This window comes from Mobula hypostoma, chromosome 11, assembly GCF_963921235.1.
Source record: "Mobula hypostoma chromosome 11, sMobHyp1.1, whole genome shotgun sequence".
NCBI classification, from domain to species: domain Eukaryota; kingdom Metazoa; phylum Chordata; class Chondrichthyes; order Myliobatiformes; family Myliobatidae; genus Mobula; species Mobula hypostoma.
This window is the reverse complement of record NC_086107.1, coordinates 94,548,142-94,573,170: the sequence shown is the minus strand read 5'-3', so window position 1 is coordinate 94,573,170 and position 25,029 is coordinate 94,548,142. Positions and strand designations below refer to the sequence as shown.

Genomic DNA, 25,029 nt, shown 5'->3' with positions numbered 1-25,029 from the left:
AAGGTAAGTGAAGTTACCTATGTTGCTTTAGGAACACTTGTGGAATTTCAGTAACTGGAGAGTGATTATTTCTGCAGGAGTGGTCTAGTTTCCTCATAAATGGGAATTGAATTTCCCATTCTCCCTGCAAGTGGGTGCTCTCTGGTGACTGCTGTTCATCTCCCCTGCAGTTGAAGCAAATTTAATTTTATATTTATTACGGTTACAGGTCCTTCCAGCCAACAAGCCTAAGTGCAAGTTGAAAAGTAGCTGCCTACTTTTCCTACAAAAGGAGGCCTCTAAACGGATAAAACTGCTAATCTTGATCCTGAATGCTCTTGGCCTTTTCAATGACCAAGTTCCTTAGTCCCCAGTTGTCTCATTTTCACTATGGATATTCAATCTCCGTACACCTCCATCCCCCATCAGGAGGGCCTTAAAGCTCTCTGCTTCTTTCTGGACAACAGACCTAACCAGTTGCCCTCCACTTTCCTTTGGTGGAATTGGCCCTCACCCTCAACAATTTTCCTTTGGCTCCTCCCACTTCCTTCAAACCCAAGGTGTCATGGGCACTTGCATTGGTGCCATCTATGCCTGCCCTTTTGTCAGCTACGTGGAATAGCTGATGTTTCAAGCCTAATCTGCAATCACTCCCCAACTCTTCTGACTCTACACCAACAACTGCATCGGTGCTGCTTTCTGCACCCACTGAGCTTTTGACTTAACTTTGCCTCCAACTTCCACGCTGCCCTCAAATTTACCTGGTCCATTTCTGACACCCTCTCCCCTTTCTCAATCTGGCCATTTCTGGAGTCGAGTCTCCTGATATCTTTTATAAAAACACTGATTCTCACAGCTATTTGGACTATATTTCTTTCCACCTTGTCTCTTGTAAAAATACAGCCCCCCTCTCAGTTTCTCTACCTCTGCTGCATCTGCTCTCAGGGATGAGGCTTTTAATTCCAGAACAACTGAGATGTCCTTCAAAGAAAGGGTCCTCCCTTCCTCCACCATAACACTGTCCTTACCTACCATTTCCATCTTGCACATGTCTGCATCACCCCATCCTCCCTCCACCACCACACCAGGGATAGTGTTCCTCTTGTCCTCTCTACCATCCCACCAGTCTTTATGCCCAGCACATAATTCTCTGTAACTTCTGCCAACAATGGATTCCCACCACAAACACATCTTTCCCTCCTTTCTCTCCTCCTCCTCTTCCCCCTGCCCAACCAGACAGATCCATCCCCACTGACCTACCCAGCCCTTTATTCTTGCAAGTGGAACAAGTGCCACACCTGCCCCAACATCTCCCTTGCTACCATTCAGGGCCCCAAACAATCCTTCCTGGTGAGGTGACTCTTCATCTATGAGTCTGTTGGGGTCACCTACTGTATCCGGTGTGGCTTGTATATCAGTGAGGCCCTATGTAGACTGGGAGACCCCTTCACTCTGCAACAAAAAGTGGGATCTCCTGTGGCTACCCATTCTGACATGTTAGTCCATATCCTCTACCACCATCATGAGGCCACAGGTTGGAGGAGCAACATTATTATTATTCCATCTGGGTATCCTCCGACCTGAAGGCATGAATATCAATTTCTCAAACTTGCGGTAACACATCCCCTCCCCCACCTTCACCATTCCCATTCCCCCTTCTCTCCCTATCTCCTCACCTGCTCATCACCTCCCTCTTGTGCTCCTCCACTTCCCTTTCTTACATGGTTTTCTGTCCTCTCCCATCAGATTCTCCTCCTCCTCCTCCCCCCCCCCACCCTTCTCCAGCCCTTTATCTCTCTCACTAATCAACTTCTCAGGTCTTTACTTCACCCCCTTCCTGTCTCCCAGTTTCACCTATCACCTACCACCTCGTACTACTTCCTTCCCTCCCCTACCTTCTTACTCAGACTTCTCTTTCTTACCAGTCCTGATGAAGGGCGTTGACCTGAAATGTGGACTGTACTTTTTTCCATAGATTGCCTGGCCTGCTGAGTTCCCCCAGCATTGTGTGTGTGTGTGTGTGTGTGTTCCTTTGGACTTCCAGCATCTGCAGATTTTCTCATATGTCTGAGGGAATTAAAATTGCCCAATGCCTCACTGACCCCAGCCAACCTGCCATCAAGGACATATACAGAAAGGTGCTGGAAAAAAAGGCCTGCAATATCATGAAGGATCTCACCCACCCTGCTCATAGACTGTCGGTCTCACTCCCATCAGGGAGGAAGCTACGCAGCATCCATGCCAAGATGACTAGACTCAAAAGCCAATTGCTTTCCTCAAGCCATCATGGTGATCAACACCTCCACCCATCAATCCAACCCACTCCAGTACCACTGCAAACATATCACCCAGCTTCACTTCATGTACATACACTCCATGTATATAGGTTACTTGTACATTGTTTTATAGGATTGCTTTTATATTGTGTATTCTTTATGCTTATTGTATTTTTTTCTGCTCCAAATCTAGAGTAACAATCATTTTGTTCTTTATGCTCCTGTACTCAGGAATGACAAATGAGCAATTTTGAATCTCATCTCTGTTCCAGCAAGCTAGGCCTTGCACTTTTAACACTTCCCTGATCTAATGTCTGCCCTATTTCTTGAGAAGGCTCTAAGCCATCTCCATTGGTTCATTTCCCCCATTGGCCTTTGCAGTTTGTATGACGCTGTGTTTGACCACTTTACGAACGTAACCCAATTTTCTTATGATTCCTGGAGTTTCCCTCTGATGCACATTCGCCAGCAGAGAGGGGAAAACGGAGCCAACATCACATGAGTGAGAGGCAGAAGTAGCCAGTTTCAAATCACAGTGAGTGGTCCTTCAATGTGTTTGTCTCTTGACCAGCTATTAGGAACTCACAATAAACTGGCATCTTGCCAGTGACCTTTACATCTGGTGAATTACTGCACAGAAAACAAACTGCTGACCTTGCTATAAGAGCACATGTCATGTGAATAAGATGTTTATGAGTCACTTCCGTATCTAAAATAATCTCCATCCTCTTTGAGGCCCCACAGACATTCTTGACAATTGTTACAGCAGCTCTATCCTCATGGTGCACTGGGTCTCATCTGCCCACAGCTCCAACTTCCTGTCCATTCAACTCCACCATTTGTCAGCCCACCTATTGCAAATCCCACTCTCCCCCTCTATCTGCCTATCATCCCTCCCCACCTGGATCTACCCATCACCTGCCAGCTCCTTTCCTCCCAAACACACACAAAATGCTGGAGGAACTCAGCAGGCCAGGCAACGTCTATGGAAAAAAAAATAGTCAATGTTTCAGGCCGAAACCCTTCAGCTGGAGAAAAAGAGCTGAGGAGTAGATTTACTCCTGTTGCGATGAGGCCACACTCAGGTTGGAGGAACATCACCTTATATTCCGTCTGGGTTGCCTCCAACCTGATGGCATGAACACTGATTACTTAAATTTCTGGTAATGCCCCCCTCCCCCTCACCATTCCCCATCCCCTTTTCCCTCTCTCACTTTATCTCCTTTCCCACCCATTGCCTCCCTCTGGTGCTTCTCCCCCATCCTTTCTTCCATGGCCTTCTGTCCTCTTCTATCAGACTCCCCCTTCTCCAGCCCTGTATCTCTTTCACCAATCACCCTCCCAGCTCTTCATGGTCCCTCCCTTCCAAGCTTCACCTATCACCTTGTGTTTCTCTCTCCCCTCCCCCTACCTTTTAAGTCTACTGCTTAGCTATTTTTCTCCAGTCCTGCCGAAGGGTTTCAGCCCGAAACATCGATTATACTTCTTTTCCATAGATGCTGCCTGGCCTGTTGTGTTCCTCCAGCATTTTGTGTGTGTTGCTCAGATTTCCAGCATCTGCAGATTTTCCCTTGTTTGTAATTCCTCTCCTCCACCTCTTTATATTCCTTATCCCCCCTTTATCTTGGAATCTGGATGAAAGGTCTCGACCTGAAACATTGACTGTCCATTTCCTTCTACAGATGCTGCCTGACCTGCTGAGTTCCTCCAGCATTTTGTGTGTTGCTCCAGATTTCAGCATCTGCAGTCTCTTACATCTCTAGTACAATGTATTATTCGACTAGATGGACAGAAAACTACAAAGTGTTCAAAATTAGAGCTTGTATGTTTGCAGATGATACAAAAGTTGCTTCTGTTGAGGGTTGTGTTGAAGGTTGTTGTAGGTTAATATGGGGCATTGACAGGATGCAGAGCTGGGCCAAGAAGTGGCAGACGGAGTACAGTTTATAAAAATGAAGTGATTCCCTTGGAAGGTCAAATTTGAAGGTAGAATACAGGGTTGATGGATTCGGCGGGGGGCGGGTGCTCGGCTGAGGGCTGTGGTCGAGTGGTCGGCGACTTGGGCCGGTTCCCCCACTGGACTTAGTCTGTTGAGGAGGGTGTGAGGACACCCAGCAGGACTGAAATAAAAAAACAAGACCTGATAAAGGGCGGATGAGCACCTTGTGAGCCAACGGCCATCTTCCGTAGAAGAGATTAAAGCCTCACCACGTATCTACGAATTGTATGCTATGCACCGAGTTAGAAGAGACGTGATGAACTTGGGTGCTGCACCGTGTACCTAAGGAAGGGCCGAGCTCGAAGAAGTGGCCGCGGCTGGAGGCCAACACAGCCTCGGGCTCGAGTTCGGCGGGGGCGGCGGTAGTCGGTGCCAAGACGGCCAGTGAGAACAAACTGGAGGAGAGGCTGTACTCGGTGCTGTCGCAAGATCGAAGAAGATGGAGGTGCATAGCCACCAACCCTGGATTCGGGACGGCACCCTCTGAACTGACTGACAGGGTTGATGGCAGGATTCTTAGCAGTGTTGAGGGAAACAGGGTTTTTGGGATCCACAGCCATAAATCCCTCAAAGTTGCCACGCAAGTTGATAGCTTGGTTAAGAATATAGTGTGTTGGCCTTCATTAGTTGGGGGATTGAGTTCCAGTGCCTCAAGATAATGTTGCCGCTCTATAAAACACTGATTAGACCACACTTGGAGTTCGGTTCTGGTCACCTCATTATAGGAAAACATGGAAACTTTAGAGAGGGTGCAGAGGAGATTTATCAGGATGCTGCCTGGATTAGAGAGCATGTCTTATGAGGAAAGGTTGAGTGAACTAGGGCTTTTCTTTGGAGCGAAGGAGGATGAGAGGTGACTTGATAGAGGTGTACAAGATGTTAAGAGATGTAACTAGAATGGACAGCCAGTGTCTTTCTCCCAGGGTTGAAATGGCTAATTTTAAGGTGATTGGAGGAAAGTAGGGGGTGGGTGAGTTGTAAGAGGTTTTTTAAAGGCCAAGTGTGGAACACGCTGGCAGGAGTGGTGGTAGATGTGGATACAAGATGAACATTTTAAGAGACTCTTAGATCAGCGTATGGCTGAAGGAAAAATGGAGGGCTAGGTGGAAGGGAAGGGTTAGGTATATCTTAAAGTAGGTTAAAAGGTCCTTTGCTGTGGTGTTCTGTGTCAAGCAATCTGTGGAAAGAGATTAAGAGTTCGTGTTTTAGGTCAACGATCTGTCATGGAACCAGAAGGTGCCACCCATATAACAAGTTTGAAATACATTCCGAAGTGGGACGAACAGGGAAACTTTGTAGAAGGGAATAGGTATGAAAAGAATTGGGAATGGTTATGGGGAAACAACAGTCATTAGTGAGATAAGACAACAGGAAAGATCACGTAATTTTAAAAGGAATCCTAATACAAAGTGCTCGGTGCACAAAACCCTTGAATGTGGCAGATTAACAAAACTATCAGCAGAGCCACAGTAGTGCAGCAGTTAGTACGATGCTGTTTTGGGATGTGTGACCCTTCATGAGGACTGAGAAGGAAGGAGAAAGAAGCTGGAATAAGAAGGTGGAGGAGGTGAGAGATAGGACCAGGTGAGGGGAGGGGGAGGTGAAGACGGAAAGAGCTGAAGAAGGCAGTGAACCATGGAAGAAAGGGAGGGAGGAGGGGGAACCACAGGTGAGGAGAAGAGAAGGAGTGAGAGGGTAACCAGAATGAGGAATAGAAAACGAGAGGAGGAGGGAGAGTGAGGAATTAGTAGAAGTTGGAGAAAGCTGCACAGATGCTTCCCGATGTTGAATTCCTCCAGCATTTTATGTGTGTGTAGCTCAAGATCTCCAGCATCTGCATAATCTTTTGCGCTTATAATTTTCTACTTTCTCAATGGTTTAAGGAGATTCAGCATGTGAGTGAAGAGCATTTCCCTCCACAGATGCTGCCTGACCCACTGAGTCCTTCAGCCCTTTGTATGTTGTTCCAGTATCTGATATCTCCTCTGTCATAACAATTCCTCCTTATTATTATCTTCACTATTTTATATATTGTTGTAATTTATTCTTACTTGATGTCTTTGGTCTGTACCGCCACTGCAAAATGACAAACTTCAGTTCATCCAAGTCAAGGTAATAAATCTCTGAAGTGGTTTAATATCACCGGCATATGTTGTGAAATTTGTTAACTTAGTGGCATCAGTACAATGCAATATGTGATAACTATAAAAAAAATAAATAAATCAATTATAGTCAGTGTATATTAAATAGTTACATTAAAAGCAATGCAAAAACAGAAATAATTAAAAAAAAAGAGGTAGTGTTTATGGGTTCAATGTCCATTTAGGAATCGGATGGCAGAGGGGAAGAAGCTGTTCCCGAATCGCTGAGTGTGTGCCTTCAGGCTTCTGTACCTCCTTCCTGACAGTAATAATGAGAAGAGGGCATGTCCTGGCTGATGGACACCGCCCTTCTGAAGCACTGCACCTTGAAGATGTCTTGGGTGCTACAGAGGCTAGTACCCATGATGGATCAGACTAATTTTACAACTTTCTGCAGCTTTCAGTCCTGTGCAGTAGCCCCTCCCCCCCCCAGTACCAGACAGTTATGCAGCCTGTCAGAATGCTCTCTATGATACACGTTTTCAAGTGTTTTAGGTGACAAACAAAATCTCCTCAAACCCTTAATGAAATATAGCTGATGTCTTGCCTTCTTTATAACTGCATCGATATGTTATGTCCAGGTGAGGTCCTCAGAGATCTTGACACCCAGGAACTTGAAATTGAATCAGGTTTATTATTACTGGCAGGTGTTGTGAAATTTATGATGGGAAAACACAAATTTGTGAAAACATAAAAGTTACTATAAAATATGATAAGAATATATGAAAGATAAATAGTGCAAAAAGAGATCCTTCTTCCACCATCAACGCTTCCCTCAATGTCATCTCTTCCATTTTGTGCATGTCTGCCCTCACCCCATCCTCCTGTCACCCTACCAGGGATAGGGTTCCTCTTGTCCTCACCTACCACCTCACCAGCCTCCACATCCAGCACATAATTCTCTGCAACTTCCATCACCTCCAACAGGATCCCACCACCAAGAACATCTTTTCCTCCCCACCCCCCAACTTTCTGCTTTCCGCAGGGATCGCTCCCTACATGGCTCCCTCGTCCATTCGTCCTTCCCCACTGATCTCCCTCCTGGCACTTATCCTTTCAAGTGCTACACCTGCCCCTACACCTCCTCCCTCACTACCATTTGGGGCCTCAAACAGTCCTTCCAGGTGAGGTGACACTTCACCTGAGAGTCTGTTGAGGTCATATAATGTGTCCAGTGCTCCTGGTGTGGCCTCCTGTATATTGGTGAGACTCGATGAAGATTGGGAGACCGCTTCACAGAGCACCCACTAGAAAAAGCGGGATCGTCCAATGGCCACCCATTTTAATTCCACTTCCCATTCCCATTCTGATATGTCCATCCATGGCCTCCTCCACTGTCATGATGAGGCCACACTCAGGTTGGAGGAACAACACCATATATTCTGTCTGGGTAGCCTCCAACAGCTGAAATCTATAAACTTGCTGATGACACAACCGTTATTGGCAGAATTTCAGGTGGTGATGAGGAGGCGTACAGGAGTGGGATAGGTCAGCTGGTTGAGTGGTAGAACAACCTTGCACTCAACGTCAGTACGACCAAGGAGTGTGATCGTAGATGTCAGAAAGGGAAAGTCAAGGGAACACCTGGAAACAGTGAGCAGTTTTAAGTTCCTGGGTGTCAGCACCTCTGAAGATCTATCCTGGGCCCACCACATTGATGGAATCATGAAGAAGACATGCCAGTGGCTCTGTTTCATTAGGACTTAGAGGAGTCACCAAAATCTCCAAGGGTGTATTCTATCTTGTTGCATCACCATTTGGTATAGAGGAAAGGACAAAGCTGCAGAAAGTTGCAAACTCAAGCCAGTTCCATCACGGCCACTAGCCTCCCCAGCATCGAAGACATCTTCAAAAGAGGATACCTTCAAAATGGGGTATCCGTCATTAAGGACCTCCACCACCCAGGACATGCCAGGACTCAGGACTCTTCTCATTGCTACCAACAAGGAGGAGATGCAGGAGCCTGAAGACACACTTTTTATTGTATTGCATTGCAATGTACTGCTGCTGCAAAATTTAATGACATATTTCACTTGATTCTGATGGTGAGGGAGTTTAGTGATGTTTCTGGTTTTCAGCTATGTATAATCTGTGTTAAGTTTATACTAATTTATGTCTGTAATGTACTGTGCTGCTATAAAAATGATCTGATGGTATTTATATCGAGTGCATGCATGTTTATGGCATTAAATTTAAACCATCTGAGCCCTTGATAGCCTGGATTATGCCCCTCACAAAGATGGCGCCAAATGCCGCAACCCACAGAGGGGCAAAGATCAGTCAGCGCGTATTAATTGGCATAAAGTACTTATAAATATCGAATTCAATTTTTTCTTACCTCTTGTTCCGTAAATACACGTTAAATAAATACAACTGTTTGAAACAAATTACATAACACCGCCGCCTTCCGCCGGAAGTGGTTTCTGGCTGCCCTCAACCTAGCTTGCTGGCGCAGCGCTGATAGACGCGATGATCAACCAGTAAAAGGAGAGATTTGGGGGAAACTAAGCCAATGGGAATCCGGAAGCATCTGCGGAAAGGCGGGGCTCCGGCCAGCGCTGCGTTAGGTTGCGTGGGAGTGCCCCTGAAGTTGTCAAAGCTGCTGGAGAGGGGAAGAGAGAGAGAGGAGGAAAAAAAGTTATAAAGGGATGGAAATCCAACGAATAAACTTCACGTAATTCATACACAGGCTGGTAAGGACGCGTGGTTAGTGATTTAATGGGGTCTGAAGTTCAATGGCATTGAACATGGGCAGGGGAGTGCTGTGTGGGAGTGATCCTGTTTAGATGATGCATTGTAAATGTAGGTGAGTGAGGGGAGTGCTGTGTTTATTTCCTGTTTACATGAGGCCAGGAGCAGATCTTCTCTCCTCCCTCCCCTGCATCATCAGTAGCCTGCAGATTTTGTCAACCGTTGAATTAAAAAAAACAGTGGACGCAACAAAAAGGGTTTTTAAAAAAATTCTCTTGCCCTGTGTATTTTGTTTGACCATTCAAGGGTAACTAGTCCTATGGTCTTATGTAATGCTACGACTTTATAAGGCATTAGTCAGACTGTATTTGGAGTATTGTGAGACGTTTAGGACCGCATATTTAAGAAAGAATATGTTGGCATTAGTGTCCAGGTGGAGGGTTTACAAGAATAATCCCAGGAACGAAAGGGTTAATGTATAAGTGTGTTTAATGACTCTGGGCCTGTACTCATTGGAGTTTAGAAGAATGAGAGAGAGAATCTTACTGAAATCTATCGCATATTGAAAGGCCTAGATAGAGTGGATGTGGAGAGGATGTTTCCTATGGTGGGAGAGTCTAGGATCAAAGTGCACTGCCTCAGAATAGAGGGACATTGACTTAGAATGGAGATGAAGGGGAATTTCTTTAGCCAGAAGGTGGTGAGTCTGTGGAATTCATTACCACAGACGACTGTGGAGGCCAAGTCATTGGGTATTTAAAGTGGATGTTGACAGGTTCTTGAATAACAAGGGTGAAAAAGGTTGCGGGGGAGAAGGCAGGTGAATGGGGTTGAGAGGCACCATAAGTCAGCCATGATCGAATGATAGAGCAGACATGATGGGCTGAAAGGCCTAATTCAGCTCCTATGGCTTATGAATGTGGAGGGTTCTCCGTTCTGCAACTGGCTGCAACAAAGTGAAATGTCACTTTGATCTTCATCAACTCAATCCTGTTGTTCTCACGTTGTCCCATGCTGTTTAACCAATATCAGTTGTTCTTTCATTTCAATTAATTTTGCTTTCTGGTTAATGTTGGGGTGATGGTTTACGCACAGGTTAAATGATGGTTAACTTGTGTCTATGCTTTCAATCAGTTTTCCCAGCTGTTTGCTGATGGGGCATTGTCCAGAGATGCATTGTGTATAATCAGGGTATGACTTGGGCACAAGAAGATCCATTCAAATAAAGCTTCAAATATGGAAGGCAAGCCGCCTACTGGGATGAAACTCACCTCCTTCTCTGAACTGGTTCTATGTGGTCTATGAGGTGAGAAGAAAAAAAAAAATCCCCTGTTCTTGCTGGTCCTGAGAGTCCTGTGCACAAAGCGCCTGACAAACATTGTGAACAGAAACCATTCATTGTGTAATGCTTGTGAACTCTGCCTGACCTGGGCATCTTAGCACTGATTCTCAGCAGCTCCGAGTCAAGGAAGGCGAAGAATCGTCATGCAACCCCCACAAGATGCTGAAGGAACTCGGCAGGTCAGACAGCATCCGTGGAGGGGGAATGAACAGCTGAAGTTTCAGCCGAGACGCTTCATCAGGACTGGGGGAAGGAGCCAGAGTAAGATGGTAGGAGGAGGGGAAGAGTACAAGGTGGCAGGTGAGGGGGAAGCTGGGTGGGTGGGGGGAGGAAGGGTGAAGTAAGAAGCTGGGAGGAGACAGGTGGAAGAGGTAAAGGGCAGAAGAAGAAGGAATCTGACAGGAGTGGATAGTGGAGCATAGAAAAGGAAGGGGCAGGGAAACCAGTGGGAGGTGATGGGCAGGTGAGGAGGAGAGAAGGACTGAGAGGGAAACCAGTCCTTTGACTGGAAAAAAGAGAGAAGTGGGAAAGAGAAGGAATAACCGGAAGTTCGAGAAATTTACCCTCATGTCATCAGGTTGGAGGAATATGAGGTGTTACTCTTCCAGCCTGAGGGTGGCCTCTTCATAGCAGTAAAGGAGGCCATGGACTGACAGGTGTTTCTTCTGATGGTCACAGGCAATTCTCTCCTCCAGTCATAATTTAGGTGGCTTGATTAAAGGTAGTTGAAGCCATGCAGGGACAGAGACGGAGCTGATAGAAGAAAGATGTTCCCATTGATGGATTTATCAAGAACCAGCGAGAATGAAGGCAATTGGCTTCCGTTCCCCTCCTTTCCAGTCCTGATACAGGGTCTTGGCTCGAAACGTCGAGTGTTTATTTCTCTCCATAGGTGATGCTTGAGTTCTTCCAGCATTTTCCGTGCACTGATAAGTCCCTAGCCAGATTTACCTCCACTAATACGTCTTATAATGACATTTACCAAATGTAGAAGGGCTGGTTCCTCCCCACCCATCATGTCAGCAAGTCCGGAGGTCAAGGCACAAAGGTTGAAGTGGAGCTCAACAGGTCCGGGCCAGGGACTGGAAGCTGGAGGCCCAGAGGCACCCTGTACCAGGGTTAGAGGCCTGACTGTGAGTGGGGAGGGTGGGGAAGAAGCTTGTTTACCTGTTGTTGTTGTTGCTGTTTGTGTTGTTCTGCAGAACATGGTGGGCTTACTAAATTGATGCTGTTTGGTGACTCCATGGGTTGCCCTCAGCACGTCCTTGGGGTACGTCCTTAGGACAGGGTGTCTCCAGGCCTCCCATCACCCAGTCCTTGGCCCAAGGCTCTCAGACATCAGGCCTCCAACCTCCAGCTTTGAGGTACGTGTGATAAATAAATGAATCTGAACCTGAGGTGATAGTTTGAAAAGAAAACTTCTTGACATGCCTGGTGGATAGAATCTGCAGTGGGGAATAGTGAAGGCAGGATCAATCAAAGTTCTCAGAGGGGAGCTGCATAAATGGTGGATACAGCCCAGTCCATCACAGGCAAAGCCCTCCCCACCATTGAGCACTCCCGCAAGGAGCACTGCCACAAGAAAGCAGCGTCCATCTTAAAGGACCTCCACCATCTAGGCCATCGTCTCTCCTCGCTGTTGCCTTCAGAAAGAAGGTGCAGGATCCCACACTACTAGGTTCAGCAGTAGTTATTGCCTTTTAACCGACAGGCTCCTGAACCAGTGTGGAGAACATCACTCACCTCAACACTGTACTGATTCCACAACCTGTAAACTCACTTCAAAGGACTCTGTGTTATTTATTTGTTACGGAGCGGAGGTCAAGCACCTGTGCTCCATCCGCCTAAAGCGGAACTTCCTAGTGGCCAAACATTTTAATTCCGATCCCATTCCGGCATGTCGGACCGTGACCTCCTTGTGCCATGATGAGGCCACCCTCAGGCTGGAGGAGCAACACTGTCTGGGTAGCCTTCAGCTTGATGGCATGAATATCGATTTCTTCTTCCGGATTAAAAAAAGTTCTACCCCTTCCCCCTTCTTCCGATCCCCATTCTGGCCTCTTGCCTCTCCTCACCTACCTATCGCGTCCCCCGGTGATCCTCCTTCTTCCCTTTCTCTTATGGTCCATTCTACTCTCCTACCAGATTCCTTCCTCTCCAGCTCTTTGCCTTTACCTCCCTCCCGGCTTCACCTATTACCTTCTAGCACCTTCCTGCCTCTCCCCCCCACCCTTTCATTCTGGCATCTTCCCCCTTCCTTTCCAGTCCTGGAGAAGGGTCTCAGCCCGAAACGTTGACTGTGGATGCATTTTCATGGATGCTGCCTGAGGCTGCTGAGTTCCTCCAGCATTCTGTGTGTGCTACTCTGGATTTCCAGCACCTGCAGACTATTTTGTGTTTGTTATTCATATACTTCTATTTGCATTTGCAAAGTTTGCCTTTTCCACATTGGTTGTTTGCCGGTCTTTGTTAGTGTGTGGTTTCTCATTGACTCTTTTGTTTCTCTGTGCGTGTCCTGTGAATGCCTGCAAGAAAATGAAGTATAGGTACTTTGATAATAAATTTCCTTTGAGAGGAGAATGAATTTCAGGACTTGCTGGATTGCTCTTGTATCAGTTGGTATGCTGACACTGATTCTGCAAACTGAATGACTGGCTTTGTATTGTCACCTTTCTGTGATTCTGTGAAGACCGGTACCTGCTTACCTAGTGGTGATACAGTACTGAGCTCACACTGCCCACAGAAGCTCGCCTTCTGGGGTGGGACGGAATGGCTGGAAGTGCACACAGGGACTTGCCCCTAATTGGGGCTGCTGACGTCACTAACTGGTTGACCATTTTATTAATAGCAGACTATGGAATAAGCTCCACAGATTTGGGGAGATGGGTTAAAAATCTATTGGATGGAACTGGAATCACAGAGTGAGTGGCTACCTCTGCCAGCATCACTTCGTCGGCTCAGGAGAGATCTTGGAAGCAGACATTGAAGACCAGCTTCCACCTCACTGTTGAACAGTTCCCGAGCACAATAAGGTGGACTCCTTACCTCACAATCTACATCGTTATGACCTTGCACCTTATGCGTAGCAGTCAGTATAATCCCTTACAGTACCGGCAAATGGGGGTTCAGTTCCCACCGCTGCCTTTAGGGAGTTTGCACGTTCTCCCTGTGACCGCTCGGGTGCTCGAGTTTCCTCCCATATTTCCAAAGATTTTAAAGAGCAAAGAGGAGCTTTATTTGTTACGTGATATAGGTAGTGACGTTTGTCACTTGCATCAAGTCAAATCAGTGAGGGTTTTGCTGGGCGGCCCACAAACGTCACCACACTTCTGGCGCCAGCAACTCGCTAACCCTACCCGTACATCTCTGGAACGTGGGAGGAGACCCACGCGCTCGCGGGGAGAGTGTGCAAACTCCTTACAGACAGTGGCGGGAATCGAACCCTGATCTTACAGCCGGTGCCGTCAAGCTTTGTGGTAAGCACTACGCCGTCATGCCACCCAATGACGTACGGGATGGTAAATTGTTGGCGTGCTGTGGTTGGCACCGGAAGCATGGTGACACTTGCCGGCTGCCCCTAGGACATCCTCGGACTGTGTTGTGCGTTGGCCATTGATGCAAAACAATGCGTTTCACTTCAATGCACGCAAAATGCTGGAGGAACTCAGCAGCCCAGGCGGCATCTATGTAAAAAAAAAGTACAGTTGATGTTTCAGGCCGAGACCCTGTACTCTTTTCCATAGATGCTGCCTGGCCTGCTGAGTTCCTCCAGCAGTTTGTGTGTGTTGCTCAGATTTCCAGCGTCTGAGGGTTTTCTCTTGTTAATGCATTTCACTTTGTGTTTCTATAAAGCAAATCTTTCTTTATTGTTGCCCTGCACTGCTGTTATACTTTATTCTGCATTCTGGTAATTGTTTTACCTTTCTCTAGCTTGGTGAACTGTGTAGTGATCTGATCTGTATGAACGGTATGCAAGAGAATCTTCTCACTGTATCGTGGTTCATGTGACAATGATGAACCAAAACTATTCCATTCCACCTATTCAAAAATCACTTTGAAGCCACAGGAACATAGAAATCCTGCAGAAGTAATTTCACTGAGGTTGCAAGTAAGAGTGATTTTCAGCACAAAAGCAGTATGGTGATTTTACAGGCCTAATTTAGCTTCTATGTCTTATGGTCTCGTTACAATTGTATATTCCTGAGCTGGCTTAGAGGTAAAGAGTTTCTTGCATTGGAAATGTGTTTTAAAAAAAATGTGTTGAACTATAGTGCAGAATAGGCCCTTCAAGCCATGCTGCCCGACAGCCCTCGATTTCACCCTGGCCTAATCACGGGACGATTTACAATTACCAATTAACTTACCAACCGGTAAGTCTTTGGACTGTGGGAAACTGGAGCACCTGGAGGAAATGCACGCTATCACGGGGAGAACGTACTAACTTCTTATAGGCAGCGACAGAGAATGAACCCCGATCGCCTGTACTGTAAAGCGTTGTGCTAACCATTACGCTACCACACCGCCTCATGCCCCTAATTCTGAAATTAGGAACATACAGTACTGCTTTCTGTCAGAACAGAACTGGGTATTTGAAGTTTGAAATGACTCCTTGGGTGGGTATGAGCGACACTGAGTTCCTTGGCTGGACATAACTCTTGAGACTTGCTAGCCTTTTAAATTCCTCCTTTACAAATTTCTCTGCATACTCGCCCTCGTCCCTATCTCTGCGTTCTCCTCACTCCTGAACCTGTATGAGTAACTGACCTATGGACTCCCTAACCACAAACTGTTCCAGCTGCTACCATCTGGGAAACAGTACCACAGCATAAAAGCCAGAATCAACAGGCTCCGGGTACAGCTTTTTCCAGCAGGCCGTCAGACTGCTTAACTCATGCAGACACAACTGTGTTTCTATGTTATATTGACTGTCCTGTTGTACATACTATTTATTATAAATTGCACATCTAGATGGAGATGTAAAGGTTTTTACTCCTCATGAATATGAAGGATGTAAGCAATAAAGTCAATTCAATTCAATTCAATGCAACTCATATTCACAGTATATTATTATTTTTTTTTGTATTTCCATGTTGGTTGGTTACCCTTCTTTGTGTATGGTTTTTCATTGATTTTTGTGTATAGTTTTTCATTGATTGGTTTTTCATTTATTTGTTCTACTGCGAATGCCTGCAAAATGAATCTCAGGGAAGTATATGGTTACGGTCCTGATGAAGGGTCCTGGCTCAGAACATCGACTGTGTATTCACTTCCATGGGTGCTGCCTGACCTGCTGAGTTGCTCCAGCATTTTGTCGGTGTTGTACGGTGACATGTATGTACTTTGATAATAAAATCTGCAAGGGTACGGTAGCGTAGTGGTTAGCACGACGCTTTACAGTACAAGTGACCCAGGTTCAATTCCCACTGCTGCCTGTAAGGAGTTTATACATTCTCCCCGTGACTGTGTGAGTTTCCTCCGGATGCCTCGGTTTCCTCCCACAGTCCAAAGACGTGGGGTTGGTAGGTTAATTGGTCATTGTAAACTGTCCTGTGATTAGGCTAGGGTTCTATCGGGGGTTGCTAGGCAGCGCAACTGGAAGGGCCGGAAGGACCTATTCCGCGCTGTATCTCAATAAATTTTTTAGAAAACTTTGAATTTTGAACTCTTAGACTTTCTACAATATCTGTGTTTCTCTAAGTCTGGCCTCTTCCTTGTCCCCAGATTTAAATGCCCCACTATTAGCTGTCAATAGCGGTGCTTCAGGCTCTGAAACTCTGTCCTGAAACATGAGAAAATCTGCAAATGCTGGAAATCCAAAACAACACACACAAAAAGCTGGAGGAACTCGGCAGGCGAGGTAGCATCAATGGAGAAGAATAAACAGTCGTCGTTTCAGGCCGAGACCCTTCATTAGGACTTCTGTTCTGAAACACTTCTATGCCTTTTCATTCCTCTACTTAAGGCGTTCCTTAAAACTGATGTTGGCAATCTTCTTTGAGGATCATCACCATTTTGTGTTTGAGAGGCCTATGAGTTTTTGAGATCCTGAAAGTGATGCTGTCTGGTAGTTAGCTCTTGGTAGGGTCACCCATGGTGGTAAGGTCAAGGGGATGTCCGGAAAAAGAGTGCTCCAACCGAGACCTCAGCAATGGAGCTGGCGAAAGCTGATGATGCATCACAGTGAAGACAGAGGAAGGGCCCCCCCAGTCATCTCGCACTCCATGCCACTGCTCCCTGACCCCAATTTATTATGGACTGTGTGGAGGCTGCCTGTGCGTCAGCTTCCTCACATTAAACAGGCATTCTCCGTTAAGCAAATGTCAATATTAACAGCTTATTTTACTTGACTGAGAAGCATTTTGGGGAGTTTTATAAAAACATAGAAAACCTACAGCACAATACAGGCCCTTCGGCCCACAAAACTGTGCCGAACATGTCCTTACCTTAGAACTAGTTAGGCTTACCCATAGCCCTTTATTTTTCTAAGCTCCATGTACCCATCCAGGAGTCTCTTAAAGGACCCTATTGTTTCCGCCTCCACCACCGCTGCCGGCAGTCCATTCCAAGCATTTTAACGGAGTTTTACTATGTTAAAGCTGCTATATTCTAAGCACAGGTGCCCCACAAGGGCACGTCCTCTGCTGCCTTCCCCAATCCCTGAACACTCACAACTGCGTGGCCAGATTCTGCTCTCAGTCCATCTACAAGTTTGCAGATGACACCACCGTATTGGGCCACACCGCAAGTAACAATCAGTACAGGAAGGATATAAAAGCCCAGTGTCATATTGTCATGACAATAACCTTTGCCTCAATGTCAGTCAATAAAAGAGCAGGTCATTGACTTCAGGAAGTGGTGGTGGTGGTGGTGGGGGGGGGGGGGTTGGTGCACATGATCTCGTCCACATCAACGGGTTTGCAGGTTGAGAGTTACATGTCACCAATAGCTTGTCCTCGTTTAACTATGTGGATGCCAAGATGAAGAAAACTCTGCAATGCCTGTACTCCTCATGAGGCTAAAGAAATCTGGCATATCCCCATCAACCCATACCAATTTTCATCAATGTGCCCCATCTGGAAAGCATCCTATCCAAATGCACCACAGTATGGCAACTGTTCTGCCTGTGGACACAACTTTGCACATCCCAGAAGCCAGCCTCCCTTCTGTGGACTCAGTCTACACTTTTTCAATAAAGCAGCCAGCATAATCAAAGACCCCACCCACCCCAGACATTCTTTCTTTGCTCCCCTCCTGTCCTCCAAAAGTGTGAAATCTTGTAGCACAAGGCTCAACGACAGCTTCTATCCCGTTGTTGGAAAGGTCTCCTAGAGCAGCCTCTTGACTTTACTCTCTATCTCATTTATGACCTTATTGTCTACCTGCACTAGCAGTTAGATTGTAAGGTGCTGATTAGCTGTTACACTTTATTCTGCATTCTGTTACTGTTTTATTGGTATTAGTATGAAAAGCTTGTTGTGCATTCTGTTCATACAGATCAAGTCATTATGCAGTGCATGGAGGTAGAATGAGGTAAAACAATAACAATGCAGAACAAAGTGTAAAGAGAACTGAAAATGTACAGTTCAGGTGCACGATCAAAATGAGGTAGACTGTGAGGATGAGAGTTTGTCTTATCATGTAAAAGATCAAGAGTCTGATAACAGTGGGATAGAAGATGGTAGGACGTGCTTTCAGGCTTTTGTATCTTCTGCCCAGTGGGAGAGGGGAGAAGAGAGAATGTCTGGGGTGGGTAGGGTTAAAATTATGCTGGCTGCTTTACTGAGACAGTGTAAAGCACAGACAGAGTCCACGGAGGCAAGGCTGGTTCACGTGATGTGCTGTGTTGTGTCCACAACTCTCAGAGTCAGGTTTAATATCACCGGCATAGGTCGTGAAATTTGTTGTTTTTGAGGCAGCAGTTCATTGCAATACATAATAATAGAAAAAATACTGAATTACAGTAAATAATATATATAGTTAAATGAGTAGTACAAAAATAGAAATAAAAGTAGTGAGGTAGTGTTCATGGGTTCAAAGACCATTCAGAATCGGATGGCAGAGGGGAAGAAGCTGTTTCTGAATCGTTGAGTGTGTGCCTTCAGGCTTCTGTACCTCCTTCCTGATGGTAGCAATGGAAGAACACATGACCTGGGTGACGGGGTGTCCTTCATGATGGACACCGACCTTTTTGAGGCATGGCTCCTTGAAGATGTCCTGTTTACTAGTGCCCATGATAGAGCTGACTAAGTTTACAACTCGTTGCAGCTTATTTTGATTCTGTACAGTACCCCCCCCCCCGATACCAGAGATGGTGATGTAGCTAGTTAGAATGCTCTCCACAGTACATCTGTAGAAGTTTTCGAGTGCTTTTGGTGACGTACCAAAGCTCCTCAAACTCCTGATGAAGTATATCCGCTGTTGTGCCTTCTTTGTAGCTGCATCGGTGTGTTGGGCCCAGGTTAGATCCTCAGAGATGTTGACACCTGGGAACTTGAAACTGCTCACTCTCTCCACTTCTGATCGCTCTGAGGTCATGGGAGAGGAGTTTCTTGTGGTCATGGGAGAGGAGTTGATGGAATGTTTTCTATTACTAATTCAGTTCATTGTGCGGTGAATGGATCTGAATAAACAGTAGGCAAGACAAGCTTTGCACTCTGGTACACGTGACTATAATGATCGAATACCAATTCTGTAATGAAAGCAAGTTGTTATTATGAAGCTTAACAGAAGAGGGACCCCCCCCCACCCTACTTTCTCAGTCTGTCTCCTTGCTCTCTGAGGCAGCTTACTTCACGTGGTCACTGTAAAATGGAATGATAATCAAGGGAGCGATAAGTCCAGGCGGGGAGCTGAGTGTGCTAAGGGTGAAGAGGGAAGCAGTTACACAGGGCGAGAGCGAGGAAGAGGCAGCACAGAGACCGGCCCTTCGTCGCATTGTCCATGCTGGCCATCGATGTAAGTCAGGGTCAAGTTCAAGTTTCCGGGTGAGGTGACACTTCACCTGTGACTCTGCTCGGGTCATCTATTGAGTCCGGTGTGGCCTGCTCTACGTTGGTGAGACCCGTCCTAAATTGGGGGGGGGGGCTGCTTTGTTGAGCACCTCTGCACCATCCGCCACAAGTGGGACTTCCTGGTGGCCAAGCGTTTTAATTCCCATTCCTGTTCTGACATGTTGGTCCACAGTCTCCTCTTGTGCTATGATGAGGCCACCCTCAGAGTGGGGGAGTAACAGTATGTTCCATCTGGGTACCTGATGGCATGAATATCGATTTTTCCTTCTGGTAAACAAATTCTTCCCTCACCCCCCCATCTATTCCCCACTCTGACCTTTTACTTCTTCTCACCTGCCTGTCACTTCCTCCTGGGTCCCTTCCTCCTAAGGTCCACTCTCTTCATAATGGATTCCTTCTTCTCCGGCCCTTGACCTTTCCCATCCACCTGGCTTTGCCTATCACCTTCCAGCTAGCCTCCTTCCCCTCCCCCCACCCCCACCTTTTATTTCTGGTGTCTTTCCCCTTCCTTCTCAGTCCTGAAGAAGGGTCTCTGCCTGAAACATGGACTATCTATTAATTTCTATACATGGTGCCTGACCTGTTGAGTTCCTCCAGCATTCTGTGTGTGTTTACTGTCATTCAACCATATACATGTAAGCGACCGAATGAAACAACATTCCTCCGGGCCAAGGTGCACAATACAATACAAGCATCTTACATACAACACATGAAGTAATATTACCACAAATAATAAAATATATTCCAGAAGATTGACATTTAGCATAAGGTGCATTTATGACAAGTTTAAAAAGCCAGCAGTATGACACTACTGGTGCTTCATAAACAATGAGGCCTGGATTGTGGCAGAGAGTACAAGGTAAATTTATTTTCATATTTGCCACTATATTCTATCCTGAGATTCATTTTCTTGCAGGCATTCACAGTAGAACAAAGAAATTCAATAGAATCAATGAAAAACACTGCATTGCTTCTATTGTGTTTCTTTGTTCTACTGTCAACCACACGCTTAGACCAATCCTACAATAATCCCATGTATCATTCTCCTCACATTCTCAATAACTCTTCCAAGGTGCCACCACTCACCTACACACAAGAGCGGGGGTAACTTACAGTGGCCAATTCATCCACCCAACCTGAATTTCCTTGGGACGTTTGAGGAAATTGGAGCACTCCACGTACTTCGCCCCTGGAGCTCAGGATTCAGTCCCTTGGTGGTCGTGGTCGTGATGTCTTGCATGGTTGAATAGTTCACTGGTCTTCACAGTCTAGTCCCATTTGTGGGGGTGGGGTGGGGAAGAAATGTTGTTTGGAATGATTAGAGGAAAGCTCATTTAGATTTGCACAACGCACACAAAATGCTGGAGGAACTCAGCTGAGACCCTCCATCAGCACTGGAAAAGAAGGGGGAAGAAGTCAGAATATGAAGGTGGGTGGAGGGGAAGGAGTACAAGCTGGCAGGAGACGGGTGAGACCAGGCGAGGGGGAGAGTAGATGGGTGGGGGAGTATGGATAAAGTGAGAAGCTGGGAGGGGATAGGTGGAAGAGGGAAAGAGCTGAAGAAGAATGAATTTGATAGGAGATGTTGGTTCCGGATGTTCTTGCGATCCAAGGCTTCTTTGAGAGTCAAGATTGAGGCTAAGACTTCCAGTGATAACAATTAATCTATAAAATAGCTAGATTCAAGTCGCGTGACTCCAGCTACTAGAACTAAGAAGTTTCTAGTAGAATATAGAAGGAACTGTACCTTAATTACTGAAAAAATTATTACTGGACCATTACATCTGTGTGGTGGGTGGTTTATATAAAATACAAGCTCAAATAGGAAAGTGAGACTACAAGAAAAGTAGTAATTCTATACCCCAACCCAACAGAGGACAGTGGACTGCGGGAGAAAGGGAAGGAGGAGGGGCTGCAGAGGGAGGTGATGGGCTGATGAGGAGAAGGAGTGAGAGGGAAGCCAGAAAAGGGAATGGCAAAGAGAGAAGGAGGGAAGGTGAGACCAGAAATTAGAGAAATCAATGTTCAATTGCCTGGTGTGCCTTCGTGGGGTCTTGTGCAAGTGGTATGTTAGAGGAGTTTCTGAGAGCTGATATCGGAGAATTTTAGATTTTATCTGTTCTGAATTCTGAAAATGCTCCAGTCTGGTGTTGCCTGCAGTTTTGTTTTGAGGTTTACAATAAATGGTTTTCTCTGAAGAGAGAAGAAGCTCTTTCTCAGTTACTGAGCAAAATAGAGTGGAGAAACAGTCCCTTCAGCTGACCACAATGCCCCATCTAAGCCAGTCCCATTTGTCAGTGTTAGGCCCTATCCTTCTGAAACTTTTCCAATCCATGTCCACCACCTAGAATGCAAAAGTATGATCAAAGAGTACGTAAGTGATTCTCACTGTAGTTCTTGCCTGAGTGTTTGTTTTCAGCCATCAGGTTTAATTGACATGGTTTGTGGATTGGACTCTGTAGTTCACGTTATAACATGATTCTGGTTTCTGGTCGCAAACACAATGAAATCTGCAGATGCTGGAAATTCAAGCAACACACATCAAAGTTGTTGGTGAACGCAGCAAGCCAGGCAGCGTCTCTAGGAACAGGTACAGTCGACGTTTTGGGCCGAGACCCTTCCAAGGGCTGAAACATCGACTGTACCTCTTCCTAGAGATGCTGCCTGGCCTACTGCGTTCACCAGCAACTTTGATGTGTGATGTCTGGTTTCTGGTCCTTTTTTGTTGCTATTTGGTGTGATTTTGATCAGGGTAGCCTGTAGATAACGAGTGTCCCAGCGCTGGTTTGAACCGAACTGACTATGCCTGGACTCGTTCGATGACTTTTGTGGGTTGGTGTTTTATATTCTGCGTTGTTTGCTCTTTTTTTTGCCATTTGCATGATTTTTTTTAATATGCATGTTGGATGGAGGGTTAATGCATTTCTTTGAACAGGTTCCATAGTTTGCCAACCTGATGGCATGAACATTGACTTCTCTAATTTCTGTTAATGCCCCACCTCCCCTTCGTACCCCATCCCTTATTTATTTATTATTATTATTTTTTTTTCTTTTCCCTTTTTTCTCTCATTTTTCTCCCTCTGTCCCTCTCACTATAATTCTTTTCCCATCCTCTGGGCTCCCTCCTCCTTCTTTCTCCCTAGGCCTCCCGTCCCATGATCCTTTCCCTCCTCCAGCCTTGTATCCCTTTTGCCAATCAACTTTCCAGCCCTTAGCTCCATCCCTCCCCCTCCTATCGTCTCCTATCATTTCTGATCTCCTCCTCCCCCTCCCACTTTCAAATCTCTTACGATCTCTTCTTTCAGTTAGTCCTGACGAAGGGTCTCGGCCCGAAACGCTGACTGTACCTCTTTGTATAGATGCTGCCTGGCCTGCTGCGTTCCACCACACTTTGTGTGTGTTGCTTGAATTTCCAGCATCTGCAGATTTCCTCGTGTTTGAGGTTCCATAGTTTTCCTTGTTTTGTGGCTGTCTGGGAAGATGAATCTCAGGGTTATATGTTGCATGCATACTTTGATAAAAGATGTACTTTGAATCTTGGAAATGATTTCTGACCAGACATCACCTTGGGCAACCTTTGTCCTCTTCTCTTTCCTACACAATTGGGCTATTCCCTGAGCTTCCATCTACAGAGGGAAAAAAAACCTGATTACTTGTTTTACGACTGTCACTTGTACAAGATACAGTGAAAAACTTTGTTTAACATCTCACACATACTGATCATTACAACACTGCATTGAGTTAATACAAAAAAATAACATTATGTAGAATAAAGCGTTACACAGAAAGTGAAGTGAAGGCAGACAATAAGGCGTAAAGGCCATGACGAGGTGGATTAGGAAATCAACCGTCCTCTTATCATTTTAGGAGACTGTTCAACAGTGGGCTAGAAGCTGTCCTTGAGCCTGATGGTTCATGATTTCAGGCTTTTGTATTATAGTCTCTAAAGAGGGGATGCAAGTACAAGATTGGGGTCAGTCACTTAAAACTGAGGTGCTCACAGATCCACTCACAGAGGGAGGGTCATAGAAGCCAGATCTTTGAAGGCATAACAAGATGGAATCTAATTCCTTTCTTTAGTCTCAGTTCAAGGATTGAATCCATTAAAATGAATATATTTCCCAGACTATTATATCTCTTTCAGACCCTACTAATAGAGATTAACCAACATCAATTCAATGAATGGCACAAAATCAGGGTACATATGGCAAGGTAAAAGACCTAGAGTTTGTCTCAAAACTTTGCAATTAGCCGAGGAAAAGGGGGGATGGGTCCTCCCTTCTCCTAGAGATTATTATGTTGCAGCACAGATGAGAGCTGTGATATGCTGGTGCAACCCGTCATATGACGCTCAATGGAAAAACATTGAAGAGAAGATACCTTCCATCCCCATACAGGCAATTTTGGCTGATAACAAGCTACAAAGTTATATAAATACTATTGATAATCCATGGGTGAAATGGACTCCTAAAATATGGAAAACTATTATAAAAGAATATAAACTAGAGGGAGATTTTGTAATTCTTAAATGGTGTGCATATGACTCGGATTTTACGCCGAATAAACTAGATGCTAGATTTAAGGACTGGACAGCTAAAGGAATAACACTTCTATGCAATATAATGAAAGAAGGAACACTGTTTAGTTTTGAAATGCTTAAAGAGAAACACTTATTAGAAAAACAAGACTTTTATCAGTATCTACAGAAGCGACAGTATGTTAATGGCAGGGTGAAAAATCTAACCGAGGCAAGTACATGTTTGATAGAACGGTTTAGAAAAGCATATGATTGAGATAATGGTAGTAGAATAATTTCAAGCGTGTATAAGGGTCTGTCAAATCTTAAAACACATTCGACTTCATACATTAAAACAAAATGGGAGGAGGAAGGAGGGATAACTATATGTGAGGAAGAATGGACAATAATATGGAGGTATCAATGGAAGTGTACCAGTTCACAGAAATGGAGGGAGTTTGGGTGGAAAAACCTGATAAGGTATTTTATTACATCCTCTCAGAAATCCCATTATGATAGTAACCTCCCTGTTTGCTGGAGAAATTGTGGAAATCAAAATGCAAACCATTACCATATTTTCTGGGATTGCCCCGTTATCAAAGACTGTTGGAGTGGGATACACAATGCCCTACAAGATATTTTAAAATGTGAAATACCCTTAGAAAATAAGACCATATATTTTGGGTATATACCTCAAGAATGGCTGAAAAGAGATAAATATTTAATGAATATACTACTGGTGGCTGGTAAAAAGACCCTTACCAAGAAATGTTTATCATAGGAGAGCCCAACTTTAAATGCATGGATGGAAATTACAATGGATATTTACAAAATGGAGAAGATAACAGCATCTGTTAATCATAAATTGGAACAATTTGATTCATACTGGGAAAAATGGTTTGACTACATAACACCCCATAGGTTGGATTTTATTCTCACAAATCAATGATTATGTTGTAAAATTAAAAGATCGCTCCCTACTTGTACATAGTTTTCCTTTTGTTAGTTCTTTCTTTTCTATAAGTGTATACCTCAGATAAATACTATGTGGAGATTAGTGGCAAACATGAATAT

At 45.2% G+C, this 25,029-nt stretch overlaps 1 protein-coding gene across 3 annotated transcripts in view; it reads left to right on the top strand.

Annotated features, from left to right (window-relative positions):
• Positions 1-8,943: 8,943 nt before the first annotated feature.
• Positions 8,944-25,029, top strand: part of LOC134353954 (oxysterols receptor LXR-beta-like) — an 80,352-nt gene continuing 64,266 nt past the window's right edge. For 2 of the 3 annotated variants that reach the window (XM_063062544.1, XM_063062542.1), the window contains exon 1: positions 8,944-9,088. The gene's annotated coding sequence lies outside the window, so the exon portion shown is untranslated. Of the gene's footprint in view, positions 9,089-11,641; positions 11,793-25,029 lie in introns of those variants that run through there. The other variant, XM_063062543.1, reaches the window with a different exon arrangement.